The sequence below is a fragment of the Thermobia domestica genome, chromosome 2, assembly GCF_964235325.1.
Source record: "Thermobia domestica chromosome 2, izTheDome1.hap1.1, whole genome shotgun sequence".
NCBI lineage: Eukaryota > Metazoa > Arthropoda > Insecta > Zygentoma > Lepismatidae > Thermobia > Thermobia domestica.
Window position 1 is genome coordinate 112,148,486 of NC_137455.1, and position 15,856 is coordinate 112,164,341.

Below are 15,856 nucleotides of genomic sequence, written 5' to 3' on the forward strand. Positions count from 1 at the left end.
TTGGGCGTTAACGGGTTAACACAAAAAGAGCGCAATAGACATGTAATCATCGTTAGCTGTATCAGTCAGTAACGCCATGTCATTTGTGATTTGCTAAGTATTTCTCTCACATATAAAAAATAAATAATATGTAATTGAAAATACATAAAGTATCATTGTTAGTTTCTCAAAGAAGTAAATCCAAAATAGACCAAACACACTCCAAGCAATTAAATTATGATCAACTCAGTTGATAAGACCCACACAAGCAGCTCACATTGCCGGTGTTGACTGAGCACCATCATCATTATATTATTATTATTATTATATTGAAATTATAGACAAAAAGAGCAACAACTCATCATCTCAGAAACACAAGACTGCCGTTGAATCTTTTCATTGAATCTACACACTATAAAATAAAATCAGGATTTACTATCCATCTCTTCAAGATACATTCTCATACATCGTACATTTTTCTATGCCAACCCAAGAAATTTTGTACCTTATATGTATATATCCTGTGCAAAGCTGGATTTAACACTACAACAACTAGACACGATCTAAGGGCAGGACCATCTTACGATCGCCCGTAGGACCAAAATTTAATATGCAAAACGAAAAAGTGCAAAAGATGAAGAATAATAAACATCCTCCATGACGTTCAGCATGATTACGTTAATCATGCTGAGGAGATGGACACCTTCGTTCTGTACAAAGCAAGAAGGAAGGCAGTTTAAATTTATTTTAAGGGCTAAAGTTCATATAAATCTAAAATAAGTAGGACAATGGCAACAATTTCCATATTATACTGTTTCATATCATTTTCTTTCACTTCATTAATCTTTATTAATTACTGTTCATTAAGATGATACTGAAATTAAGATTTTAGTGTGAACAAAAAGTACAGTATTCAAAAGTTTTATTGAAGGATTTAATTATTCTAACCAAAATAATCACTTCGCATTGCAGTAGAAACATAAATTTCAACAATCAAATACAATTATTCTGAGACTTTTTAGTATTTCAATATTAACAATTTACGCAAGAAATTTCAAAACAATTTCTTTTACTCTTGCACACACTGATCATTCTCTGTAATTCGTTAAAATTAGTACAAATATATATATAGGGGCAGGGTGGCTCAGTGGTAGAGCGCTTACCTCTGATGCGTGGAGTTTCTGGTTCTATTCCCAGCCAAGCAAGTTTGTGATGCACAACTTCGTGTCCGTTGGTTTTCTCGGGGTACTTTCGTTTCCTTCCACATTTCATTCCACCAATTCTTCCATCAACATTCACTTGACTTAATCATCCGTCTCCCTTAGCTTAACGGACATAATCGTGGGACGTTATATTGAAGTTATATTATATATATATATATATATATATATATATATATATATATATATATATATATATATATATATATATATATATATATACTGTTAAAATTTTGTACGTCGGCATGAGAGGCGCAAATTTTTTTTGCCTATGAGTGGCAAAACATTAAATCTGACACCGACCTTGAATGTATTTTCTGGCCTCCTTTGGCGTAGGAGACTCAGGTTCGATTCCCGGCGGGAGCTCATGTGGTTCGGTTTCCACGTTAATCAATAGGTCCACGTCTCATATAGCCTCGCTGCTGAACGGAATGTTATTATGAATAATAATAATAATAATAATAATAATAATAATAATAATAATAATAATAATAATAATAATAATAATAATACGAAACAGTGGAAATTGTCCAATACTCATTTTTAGAGTTTCAACTGTCTTTCTGGAAATGAGTTTGAAATTTCAAGAAAATCAAAACGCCTTGTTTATGCTTTCTGCACATATGAATAGTGGTTTCTCAATTTTTTCACTATTATTTCTCATAATAGCAATTTGTGCTTTTCTTGACTGTGACAGTTCATCAAAGTGCATTCCGCAGAACTGGCAAACATAATGCCTCAGGTTTCTCAGTAAATCTACCGATTTCTTGAAATCCGGTATAGCAGCCTCAATGAAGTCTTACAGTCCTTTAATGAGGTAAACGTGACACAGTTTAGAGTATGGAAGTTCACCTTTCTAGGTGGCTCTCCTAGTCGTCTATTACTAACATTCAGAGAACACATTGGGCACAGATTCTTCTTTCAGCTTCCGAACTTTACATATATTTTTTTAAATCTTCTTTTACAGAATGTTAACAACAAACAACAGATCTGTCTGGAGGAATTCAGTTTCTACCAATCATATCATCATGTCTTGATATTTTACTTAACCATTTTTCTGTAGTTGAATACTCGATATTATTTCGTAAAACGATACCCCAACGTATTCAAAAACGTGCCTTAGAAAAGGACATACAACAGTAATACATTTTAATTTACGAAAACACTGAACCGCACAATGTATTTTCCTCTATTAAGTTTATACATACAAGCCTCGCTTAGTGCTGCACCCATGCGGCGGAATTAGGAAAAATATTCGTACGGTGATCTCCATGTTATGTTCGATGATTCGACAGGCAGTATAGAGCAGAGAGCAAGCGAGAAAAGAGTGACTCCAGCGGGCGGTGGTTTTGATATATTGTAATAACCGCTGGCTACGTTAAGTAGTTGCTGATCATTATTGTTGTAACCTGAGCGAAAGCCTGTTCGATATATTACGAATACATCAGGAAAGACTTCTAAACATGAATGTACACTCTGTAAAGAAAAAAATAGCGACACCTCAATTCTCAAACTAACTCACACAGAAAACCATAGTTGCAGCACGTTAGAAGAGGAATAGAAGGAAATGAAGAGTGGGATAGTTCATTTGCGTTATCTGTGACACCTGTGGTGTAGGACATCGCTTGTCAATTGTTTGTGTATCAGTAGTATTTTCGATAGATGGCACTGAGTTCGTCTCGTAAATTATTGTAGTAAGAATTCTGCATTGCATTTGTGATGTGTAGGCTGAGGTAAATAGCATTTTATGATTGTTCTTTGCTTTCTCATTGTTTGGACAGTGTGTCAAGTGGCAAAATTTTTGTTGTGCAGTGGTGTTTGTGTGTGATATTGTTGCTACATGTGGACTGTAAACAAATAAGATGGGTAAGAAATGTGAGTTGTGGCAAATCTCTAAAGGAATAGATGGAATTCTGAAAATCCATCATTCTACGGCAGGAAGAGTATTTCACAAGTGCAAACAGCATAACAAATCGTCCCTTCGTCAACAGTGTCAAAGAAAAAAGAAAGCATCACCCAGAGCAGATTGCTAAATGAAATCAATAGCACCGCAGATTTAATCAGTGATTTCCCCAAAAATCGCTTTTGTAGTTTGACATGATCTTGGAACTGCAGTTACTTGTACAACTGTATTGTCTTGATTGTATGAAGAGGATATTACAAAGAAAAAACCGCGTAGAAAGTCGAAACTGACAAAACACAGAGGACTTCAACATGTAGTTTTGTAAGTCGATATGCAACTTGGACTTATGACAACTGAAAGCATGTCGTTTTCTTCATTGAAAAGAAGTTTAGAATAGTGGGAAACGATAGTGGTGTGAAGTTGTGGATACAACAAGCAAGGAACTTGACAAGGATTTTGTTTAAGAGATTCAAATATTCAGTTACTGAGTGATGATATGGGCATGGTTCACCGTTAAAGACGTCAGAACGACGGATATATGTGAAGGATCGTTTGATGCACGAAAATATCTTCAAATTCTGGCACGTAAAGTTCTTACAACAGCTAAAGATGACTTTTCTGAAGAAGATATGGACTACTTCCTTTCCCAGGACGATAATGCTTCATGTCACCGAGCCAAAATTGTTAATACGTGGTTCAAGAATATGACTATTTAGAGACTCGTGTGGCCTACAAACTCACTCGACATGAATCCAGTTGAAAATTTGTGGATCAATATGAGTAGAAATTTCAATAGACGACTATCTCAAATAGAATGGAATTCAAGGAACAGATAATCCGGGTGTTATTCCCTGATATCGAGGTTGCATTTTGCAATAGCTTTGTTACCAATGCGGGAAGCCCATGGTGCACATACAAAATACTAGTTTGGTGTATCGTACTTCTCGATGTTTGCACACAATATGTCTTACCCTAAAGAAATTCCATTTCTTGTTTTCTGCTATTGTTGTTGATCTTTTTCAGTTTTATGAATTACTCTTCCTACAAACGATTTTGCTCAAAACACACATAGCTACTTATATATGCATATAAATTCACTAAATTCATGTCAAAAGCCTGAAACTCTGGCGCAAGTATTAAGAATGAACTGCTCATTAGGAATATGCCTTGTAATATTATCAGGAATTCATGTAAAAATTCATATTGATTAAAGTATGTTGAGAAAACCATATTAGAGCAAGTGTCGCTATTTTTTCTTTACAGAGTGTACTTTAACATTATACTAGAGATTAAAATCAAATAAATGGGTCGACAAGAAGCTATATCGTTTGTCAACTATGATGCGATTTCGCAATCTTCCATACCATAGGTATAAAACTTGATTGATGGATAAATGGAAAAGGCGGAGAATATAAGAGCTTCACTACACTTTCTTCTATATGACAATATGTGATTGGGTCAAAGCCTATGCCGGTGTTCCCTTTCCAAAACAAAATAACGGTTAACTGCAGGTTGGCCACTCGTAGTATAGAGTTTCGTTTATTTAGTCATATAAAAACTCTTGAAACGACATCTTATGTTGGCGACACGAATTACCACTGTATATAGTGAAATTATGAGATCTACATTTTTGTAATATCGTTATTGTTGTGCTTACATGGTGGTAAGGGGTGTTGTGAATCTGCATACTTTACTGGATTACCAGAATATAGGAACAGTAAAAGTCTGTAGACGTAGTCAATTTTTTCTTTATTATTAATAATAATACAAGTATAATTATTGTATACGATTGTTAAAGCGATCGTTGTGATTTAAAAAGGAAAATCTTACACAAAAAATCTTACAAAGTCATTCTCTCCGATACTGGCTACATATAAAGTTTTGGAATTCTGTGGAGTAGAAAAATCTTACAGTGTGTACATATTATTGTACCGACGTTGTTTTCCTTAAAGCACTGTCACCGTAAACTGACTTTAAGACTATCAAATCTTATTGGGCCTTATTCAGAGTCGTTCTGACGCGTGATTAGTGCCATACTAAAGAGTTTGACTAACTCCTGCACTAGTCAGGCCTTTAGTATGACGCTAATCATACGTCAAAACGACTCTGCATAAGGCCCACTGACTTTAAAGTATCTGAAGCAGATCTTCCCAATTTGCACAAAAACTAGATGTTTACGCATTGCTAGAACTGCGACAATGCACCAACTGATCACCATATACTTCTCTTGACTGTTATGACCTGTTCACACTTGTCATATTCATAATCAGGCAACCTAATGTAATGAAACCATGAGCTAAGAATAAAAACAAATCATCATTTTTATTCACAAAAATTATAATGGTAATTCGATAGATGAAAATGGAACGAAGTTTTTTGTAATATCTTAACTTTTGAATACGTGCATAACATTATTTTTTAAAAATCAGAAGGACAGTATTTGTAATCAAGAAATCGTTAGAAGCAGAAGCAAAATAGTTAAGAATTACCTGTAGTCAAATAACAATGTTTGTCAGTAGTAATTAATAATTCGAATAAAATCACGAAAACAATGAAAACAAACCTCAGGGTAAATTGAAGTTCAAAAATACTTATTTTTACATCATTAGATAACAACAATATTTTTCAAAAAATGTAATTAGGACTTTCCTAAGATTTTGTATTTTTTTTTTAATATTGGTTTTTGGCAAAGTAAATAGGAAAAATAATTAAGGCAAACAAGGACAATAGTCCATATAAAATTACCAAGTTTGCTACTAAAAAATTATTCCTGATTCTACATTCTGGATCCTGCATCCAGCATCGAAATGGAAAGGTTTATGACAAATTACAAATACCGCAAAAGAAGAGTTGTTTGGTTAAAACTAAGCAAAATATGCAATAAGGTAAAGTATGACTACAGAGAACTTTAACTGTCTATTTTGCATGCGACATGATATTAGGAGGTCTCTGAAAGTGACAGGCAAAGAAGTCTGAATGTTTAAGTACTCAGCTTATTTATGTCATAATTGGCTTAACATTGAGTAAATTTATAGTTATATGTTATGCAGTATTGTTACAAAAATATCCACTATACTACCAGTAAGTCAGTTGTTTCATGAATAAAATACTGTCACTTCTGACAGTAAGAGATTGCTACCACTCGTTTAATTTCACTCTTTTAATTTGATGTACGAATTCGCTACTCCTTTTGTAATTGATATAACAAAATGTATTTTGATGTTTTTTTTTTTTTTTTTTTTTTTAACTTACGGTTCTCTAAGGACTGTACTATACAGGATTTGTTGTGATTACATCACAAATACCAAACCTAAAGCAACATTCTGGGAATTTTTGGCTGCTCCTCGTATATATATCAGTAATTTCTAGCTGAATGGTCTGTGACGTCATAGATTTGCTTGTCGCCTGCTTCATTTGAGGGGAAGAAACTCGCAGGTAACCTGAACAACAACTTGATACGCAGTTGATGATTTTGTAGGCATACTACTCTTGAATTGATAACTACGCAAGCACTGCCAACACTTGCTCTTTTACGTCACTCCCTCCCGTCCTTTCCTTATTGTTTTTCTCCCTGTTTCTGTCAGATTGTAAAACAATGCTCCTACGTCATAGAACGGCAAGTTGGAAATGATTAGTATGTAAGATTTTGTAAAACTATTTTTAAATCTCATTCTGATCTTTAATAATCTTCCATAATGACCAACCCTAGTTATTAGTATGAGTATGGGTAAATGTGGGTGTCCTACTTATCTGTTTTTTTAGAAAAAATTGTACGCACGAATAAAATAAGCTTTGATTTATGTTTAAATTTTTGATAAAATTATGTCCTTTTATCACCATAGTCCACTTTTATCCCAGTTACGTCATCAGTTTCTTTAATATTAAGGGATACCAAAAAAAACTCTTTTCTCTTCATCTCTTTCTCTCTCTACAGTTGATTACGCCCACACTGTGTTCATTAATTCTGAATCTCTTCGTTTTATAAAGCTATGTATTTCTGGTGAAGGCACATCAGCAACAAGCGTCAATCTCCTAGGATACGAAAGAATGAAAGAGGGAATTCTGTATTTTTGGAGTAGATTTTTATATAGTTGCTGGTGCTACGCATACTATTCCCAATATAGCCACATGGGATGTTTTATTCTTGCCTTTGAAAGAAATGAGAAAACAAAGATAAAAGAAACCAAGAGCACAATTTTTCTCTATTATGTGGGAGTTTGTGTTCCCACTCATTCAGCTAATAGTTATATTAATATCCCATCTAGTTTTTTTTAAAACCTTTTTGATTTCATTTGATAAAAATATAGAGAAAGAATTGTAGTAGAATCACGTTTCTCGTTGCACATTTACAGAATCCAATGATCGCTCTAAAATCCCTCCCGTAGCTGTAAATGTCTATCAGCACTGTTTTGTTGGTCGGAGTTTAGGAGTTATTGGTCCTTTCTCAGCATCCAGGTTATATGAGACGTGGACCTACAGTTATAAGGTAGAACCCAAACCACCTTAATGACTTCAAATTTCAAGGCTCTTCCATCGGAAATCGATCTGAGGACCCCTTGCACCAAAGGCGTGTATCTAACTATTTTCCATTAACGAATATTGGATGTACACAATATTGTGTAGAAGCCTTAAAAATTATAAAGAAGACTGCTACTCTTATCACTACTAACGATACCAGCTTTAATTTTGGAGGGCAGGGTGCAAGCGTAGCGGCAGTTTTTTCGTTGTTTGTGTATTGAAAAGAATAATTTATTACCTAACCTACATTAAAAATACAACATGTTTGGAGGAATCAGGGGAAGGCTTAGCCACCAGGGATGTTCTCAACCGTTGTTCCCTCCGGCTGCGTCACTGCTTATCACTAGGATATCGCTTTGTTCAATTCCGATCGTTTTTGTCTTTATACTAGTTGTAATAAATTGGTGGGAGTCGTGATAGCAAATTTCCATATTTCTGGGCTGTTTTTTCTTGAAGTGTAGCTTCGCTTTTCAGCACCGAGGCTATATGAGACATGGACCTACAAAACTTTTAAAGTTTGAATCCGAACCTACTTTGAGTTGAAATTTTAATGCTCTCTCAAACAGGAATCGAACCCGGGAACCTCATGCACAAAAGACACACGCTAGCCACTAAACCACTCGAGATGGCATATTTCTGAATTATAATGAGCAGCAGTGGCGTACGCATAATTTCGTCAAAGGGAGTTCAAGTAGTCAATTTCATTTCCTTTTAGAACAAGTTATTTTTGTATAATATGTATCCTATTATACTAAATATTTATTTTTCCACAATAGTTTGCAGTGTGCGAATTAAATTTCCGGACGAGAGGGGGATGCCTGTATATACAATGTCGGTATATATACAAGAGGGAAATATTTATCCCAGGCAAGGATGTTATCTTATTTCTGTGATACGAACCAGGCATGATATTTTACGAGATGGGAATTTCCCTGTCATTCCCCTCGTTAATTCGAACACTGATAGTTTGTTCAAAGAGAGCTGAACTCCAAAACCTCCTTGCGTACACTACTGGAACTGAGTACTAGAGCATTGTACTGAAGTAAAGTGTCACTTTATACCATCAAGGGATGTTCTCCACGATACTGTGTATCTCCCCTCTACAGTGTGCACGCGTCAGCATCTCACGCAGCTTCAGTGTGAGTAACGAGTCCGTCGTATTAACAAATTCAGTGGGAGAAGCTTTTAGTGTGCAGCGTCACAAAACTGATCGAACAAGGTGCAACGACGTGTCAGTAAGTTCTGATCCAAACTTAGGTACACCGTAACTGCGACTATTCAAAAATTAAACAGGTCTAATGTGTTGCTGCTTTCTTGCAATTACGGGGTGTTTAAGTTGTTCAAGTTATTTTCCAAAGGCCGAAAGTGAATGAAAGATGAGTCCCGAACTGGCAAGTTAGCAACGTTTAGAAATGATACAAATATAACGAATTGGAAACTCTATGCCGACTGACTGTCGGTTAACTGTCAGATTATAGCAAACGAATTGAATTTGAATCACACGACAGTTCACTAGATTTTGACCGACGAAAAAAACTGTGCAACAGTAGTACTGATAACCCCTCTAGGGAAAACATGTGCCACATTCTTTTGGAGCGGATTGAACAACTAGCTCAACAAGCCCTAAAAATATGCGAATGAGTAAGCCAAGAAGGAAAACCATATTCATGTGCTTTTTTGACAGTAGAAGCATTGTTCATGAAGTATTCGTGCCTCAAGATCAAACAGTCAACATATACTTTTTACTGTGAAGTTCTTGAACGGCTGCGAAATCGGGTCGATAGGGTGCGGCGAGACATCTCAAAACACCTGAATGCTGCATCATAACAATGCTTATTGTCACATTTCACTTTCCGTTGTTGAATTTTTGGCACGGAAAAGACATCCCTATCATTTCTCGGCTTCCGTATTCACTTGATTTGAGTCCCTGTTACTTCTTTCTTTTTCCATTTGTGAAAACTTACCTCAAAGGTCATCACTACGGTACGATCATCATCATCATCACAACTGAGAAGCTTCCACTCCACGGTCTTCAGCTAACTTCTTCGTCTTCAAGTCAGATTTTTCTATTTTGTTACCATCCCTCAACTGTAGCCTCTTTTACACCCTCTCTCTTTCCTGCAACCATACCCTCTAGCTTAGCACATCCCTTATGATAGTTTCTTGTTAGCCAATATCCCAACCAGTTTCTCTTTCTCTCTTCAAACAACATCTAAAACTGTTCTTTTATATATATATATGCTTGTGTATAGCCCGCTCCGCCCAGTTCTTTGTCACCGGAACTGGAAGAATCACTACTACTGCTACTGCTACTACTACTACTACTTCTACTAATACTACTACTGCTACTACTACTACTACTACTACTACTGGTACTACTACTGCTACAACTACTTATATCGAGAACAGAACCCAACCAAACACTACCCGTTCCTACTACTACTACTACTACTTATAGTAAAGCTTCCTTACCACAATATTTACATCTTAAATCTTTATAACATGCGATTCCGATTCATTATGAACTAGTATAAATCGTTAGAATCACTATGTTTCGTTAAAAATCACTGGGCGGATGTAAGCGTTGACATCTTCGTGAGTTTATTTGTTCCCATGTAGAAATTATATTTTTATAAACTGCTTGATGAACATTGTATCAATACATTTGTCTTTAGCAGAAAAGTATCACTCAGTATATAGTGTAAAGTCAATTCAATATGGCAGAAACTAAACACCATATTGTTAAACTGCAAAATTAAAATGACTCAAATCATGCCTTGGGGTATGAAATAAAAAGACAGTGAGATGATAACCAAACTTATTTAATGAGATTTTTATTGCTTATAACAAAAGACATAGCTAACTATATCTATATATAATATCAGAAGAAAGTATATATATATATATATATATATATATATATATATATATATATATATATATATATATATATATATATATATATACAGAGCCGGATTTAGGGGGTGCATAGGTGCACGTGCATCCCCCCTTCGTTGTAAATATACAGTACCTAAAGTGAGAAGCTGATAGTGAGTTTTGCAAAAATCAATAGTTTAAGTCAATTTTCTGAAGGTTGAAGGAAAGGGATTCACCGAGAGCAGACACTTAGCATTTCCAGGGCAATTACTCATTCTCACCACAGATTCCTAAAGGCATTTAAAAAAAAAAAAAAAAAAACTCAATTTAATTCAAATGTACTGGCAGTTATTTGCTGCATCCCCCTCAGCAAACCCTGGATCCGGCCTTATATATATATATATCCTATAGTTATATAAAATCCGAGATGACCACACATTTCCATTTTGTGCATTTAGAACAAACAATACTTAATTTAATAAGAGGCTTTCGTTTAAAATAGTGTTGCTGATTTATTAAGTCTAGAACTACTTTCTTTTGTTATTGATCTTCGCTATTGGTTACCATTCCATCAACTATTTCATTAGGTCCCATCTCAAAATAGATAAATGTCTGCATACTGTTTTTTGTACACGTGATCCCAGATCATTTTTTCGATGAAAGCCTAAGATGTAAGCTTATACAGTAAAAATCAGTCAAATTTGCTATCATGATAGACCCTGTTCTTAAATTATAACTCGAAGGTTGCAGTTACACTTAATGTTAATGTTGTAGTTTAAAATAATTATGACAAGTAATAACTAGAGAGCGGATTTTAAAGTGCAGCACCTTTTCTAAAAATGTAGTTGTTAAACAACCAAAGTTCAATATATGTATTTCCGGGCATAAAACGAACTGAAATGAACGCACTTGGTCACCTTTTTCGCGAATGTTGCACCTTGTTTTGCTAAATTAATAAAATTTCCCCCATTTTTTATCTCTTTTAGCCTACAGTACCTCTGTTGTCCCTTTTTCTATTTTGTTTTAATTTGGACAGAACAATATGTTTTATTTTCAATCTGGTTTACACATAATGTTCCACAAATTTAGACGCAATCTTGACGGATTTGCTAGGGACAAATTTGAACTGAATTCGCAAAACAATCAGGACGTAGAAACCTTTGCAATGTCAACTGAACTTCTTGCTCATGTGCTTACAAGATATGCACTACTGGTTTCCGTTGGATGTGGAGCGAGGGTTCTCCACATACAAGGATCTCTTGAGCTCCTATCAACAGAAACTAATATTGGAAAACATAGAAATGTTGTGCATATTCAAGTATAACCAGTTTCTGAAAACCCAGTAGTATGTAACGGTTTCTCAAGCCACAATATTGTTAAATTAATGTTGTTTTTTTTTAACACCTAGTTCGTTTTTACCACAATTTTATTACAAGAATATTGAATGTTGTACAAGTTTGAGTTTAAATAAAACAATTTTGTAATTTACACAGAGAAAAATCCGTTCTCCGGACAGCGGTATATTGTACAAATATACGTTATCCTCTTGCTTACTACAGAAATCAGTACGGAGCACACGTTATCCATATGCTACATAGGCACTGCCCTTCGATGTTACATGATGCGGTTGCAGGATGTCTGACATGTAACAGTTTTCCGTAGTTCACATGCATATACTTATGTTACATTCCTCAGCTGTATGTTATATACGTATATTTGTATGTGACATGCTGACCGTCTATATTGTTTCATACGGAAAGTACGTATTGATGGAACACTTATACAGAAAGTATTATAAAACATGCGTTTTCAGTTATACGTCTGCTGTACGTTAAGTCCAAAAACTACAGGAATTATGCATGTAACCTATCTTTTTAAGTATGTCACCTACAATTTTTTTTCTCAGTGTATGTCAAATGTTTAAAGCCAAGTTTTTTAACAATATTTGCTGGTGTAATGAATAAAGAATGTTGACGTAACTGTATAATATAGAACTCAATAAAGATATCCTATTAAGTTAGCACCTTTTTTGCACCTTTTTGAATGATGTTTCAGCACTTTTATTCCCTTTTTCCTACCACATTTTTGCACCTTAAAATCCGGCCCCTAGTAATAACAGTAGACAATTATTTACCTTAATACCAATAGTACTCCTCATCACTGGCGCAAATCCTGGGGGATGAGGGGGACATGTCCCCTCCAATCTTGGAAGTGAGGGGTACTGTCCCCCCAATAATCCGATTTGAAATGTGCTCCTCATGTTAGGTTCATTCTAATTTAACAGTGACTTTATGATAACTCATTTGACAGTGATAAATTGTAAATGTACTGAACAATCTTAAACTATATTCTATTTACTTAGGGGGCATAAGATAGGGGGCGCGTATGTCTTTGTATGCGAAAATAGAATCACATAAATGAACAAATCACAGCCCTATAAGTCTTTTCTACTTCCGTCCTTCCTTCGCTCTGTTTCAGCACCTGACACATGATTTCAGCAACTGTCTTTTAACTACAGATTCCATGCAGTAATGACTGACAAACAAATTGGTGCAAGAATTTTCGGTAGAAAGTTGTTTTTTATTTCTATCATTAATCTATCTTTCTTGTTTGCTTTCTACACTAATTATCCTCATAATTTCTACTCGTTTCTGTTATACTAATTTAACAACAGATCAATCGTGACCAAACCAAATCTAATTGTTTTATTAAACTTCATCCCAAAATGTCGAAAGAATCTTTGAGTCCCTGATATATATAAATCGTAGCATTTCAAATATCAACAAAATTCATATACAATAATTTCAAAACTTTTATAATGTTGAATTACGTAAAACTTTCAAAAATGATCACATTTCAATCAAAAAGATCGTTACAGAACATAACCTAAATCATTTAATTCATAATCAAATAACTTCTGCCTAAATATGACATCTCCCTGATTTAACCTTCTAATAGTGTGTATGCCTTCTACTAAAGTTGTTTGCATTAATATTTCTGGCACCTAGAACAAAGCTGTCTAGACTGATTATTTCACGGTTCTTGATATTTCAAAATGCATCTGCATAATTTGCACCGAAGAGACGCGGAATGAAAGAAGTACTGTATGGATTTAGAAAAGGTTCTGACACCATGCAGTCCCTTTGCATTTCTAAATCATAGAGACATTACAGCTTTTGTTCAAGATAGGTATTTAGCATTTATCTCCTATTTGAAGAAATCAAACAAGAGAAAGAACGAGGATTGCTAGTTTAGAAACCTACTGCACTCGTACTTTCAGAGGAACCTTAGCATCTTGTCATCGATAATCCAGGCTTTTGCGTCAGCGAAAAACAAAACCTTCAACTCCATTTTTAATGACTCAACTTACGGGAATTCAACATGGAGTTGATTTTTGAGGTCTTGTCTTCAGAGTGTCTCAACCTGAAAAATAAACGAAAAATATTTCTGATTTTATTTTTGTTCCAATTACAGTAATCGAAATACATTATACTAGTTAGAATGAACAACTGTTTTAATTTCTAAGAACCATGATTTTTTTTCCCATACTTACCCAATTTATTAGATCCAAACAATCAGCTTCAACAATCAAAGAACTTCGTTTGTCAGCTTCACTGACGCAAAACTAGTAGTAACAGTATAAACTACAGGGAATCTATTTACTTTTCTATTGTTAAATTAATGTGAAAGAAAATTGTAACTTTTCGGAATTGAATATAAAGAAAACGAATCGTAACATACCCATCTGTGAGGCAGAAAATGAAATATTTATTAGGTAGCTTTCACATAATTAGTTCTATACAGATTATAAAAACAAATATGTTTCATTACACATGCGCCTACAATTTAGTACTGGAATTGTCAAGAATTAAATCTTAGCATCTAATCTGTAGAAGAGTGCTCTGTTGTCCCTGGGTGCTATTTTTAGAACACCCGATAAGATTTTCCTACTAATTTGCGAGAAATAATTAAAATTTTTGGAACGAATCTCCGAACGGTTCAAGGACCATCATTATTTAAAACAAAATGATACCCTACAAGAAATTATCAAATGAACTACTCACTATTTTTCAGACCTTTTCGTATAGGTTAGACATTTTTCTAGGTGCAAAGATTGTGATATCATAATTGTCAGATAAACAAATTCTTTCACTACTGTATATGAAGATCTTGGAACACAAAGTGGCGTACGGATCAATCAGTGTTCATAGAGCAATGCAGATGGTTTCAAGTTATCTACGACATTGCCACACACTGTAAACAATTACGGTCACATTTACTGACCGATTTATAGTTAATTCTGGCTGCCAACCAATTACTCGCAAATTTGCGGTATTAGTGTTAAAGTTATGGTAATAGGGCATAAATACGGACATTTTATGGCCTACAACCATAAAATTTACAGTGATACCGGAAATTTTAGAGTAATCAGTTAGCAGCCCGAATTGACAATAATCGGTCAGTAAATGTGACCGTAATTGTTTACAGTGCATGGTTAAATTCTTGATTTCCTACAGCGGCTCAATGTGTAGCGGACGGTATGCCATTATATAGCGTTTTCGCTTTATTTTGATCTATAGAAGAGCGCTCTATGTCCGTGGGTGCTATTTTTAGAACACCCGATAAGAAAGGAATCTTTAATTAAGCCATTATATAGATCAGGATTGTGACGAAATACAGGATTGAAAATTCAGAAAATGATCCAAAACTGGCAAATCATAAATCATAATAATAATAATCTTCGCATAAATTTAATTCATAAGGTTATAATTTGTTTTCCTCTAAAAATGTGCATACATATACACCACGTTTAATCATCCTCGTATAGTATGTTTCAGAGTCACGAGTTGCCACTGAAATAAATAAACAAATAATTGGTTCGGAAAAGAAATCAGATACAGAATTTCTTCTTACAACCCACCTTTCGACAATTGTACTAGATTCAAGAGAACGTGCTTGGGGTTCTTTGTATACTGTTTAGTATTCTCTTGAGAACCGAAAGTAGAGGTAATTGAACAACATTCTTGTAATTGCAATCAACATTCTTTCTTTTCTTCTATTTTCCTTTTTTTCCCTTTCCTTCTGGATTGTGTTAGTTAACAGATCAGATCGTTACACTCCGTGGCAACAGAAACAAGGGTAATTGTGTTCCAAAACACCTCATGTTTTAAGTATTAACTTGCGCCTTTTAAATCCCATTGATATATTAATGTTGACATAGATGATAACTGGTTCCAGATTTATATGCTAAATATATACGTATATCCTCAATTGAAGTGGTTATGTTTACGTTAGTTAAATTTAGTTTACTGTGAAATAATAACGTATCTTAATATTCTGGCAATTTTCTATGTAAATT

General features: G+C 34.5%; 1 long non-coding RNA gene across 1 annotated transcript in view; it reads right to left on the bottom strand.

Moving 5' to 3' along the window:
* Nucleotides 1-10,564: 10,564 nt before the first annotated feature.
* The window catches only part of LOC145674806 (uncharacterized), a 67,364-nt gene continuing 62,072 nt past the window's right edge, over nt 10,565-15,856 (bottom strand). The window contains exon 3 of the long non-coding RNA XR_014129036.1: nt 10,565-13,920. This is a non-coding gene — a long non-coding RNA (uncharacterized LOC145674806). The remainder of the gene's footprint in view (nt 13,921-15,856) is intronic.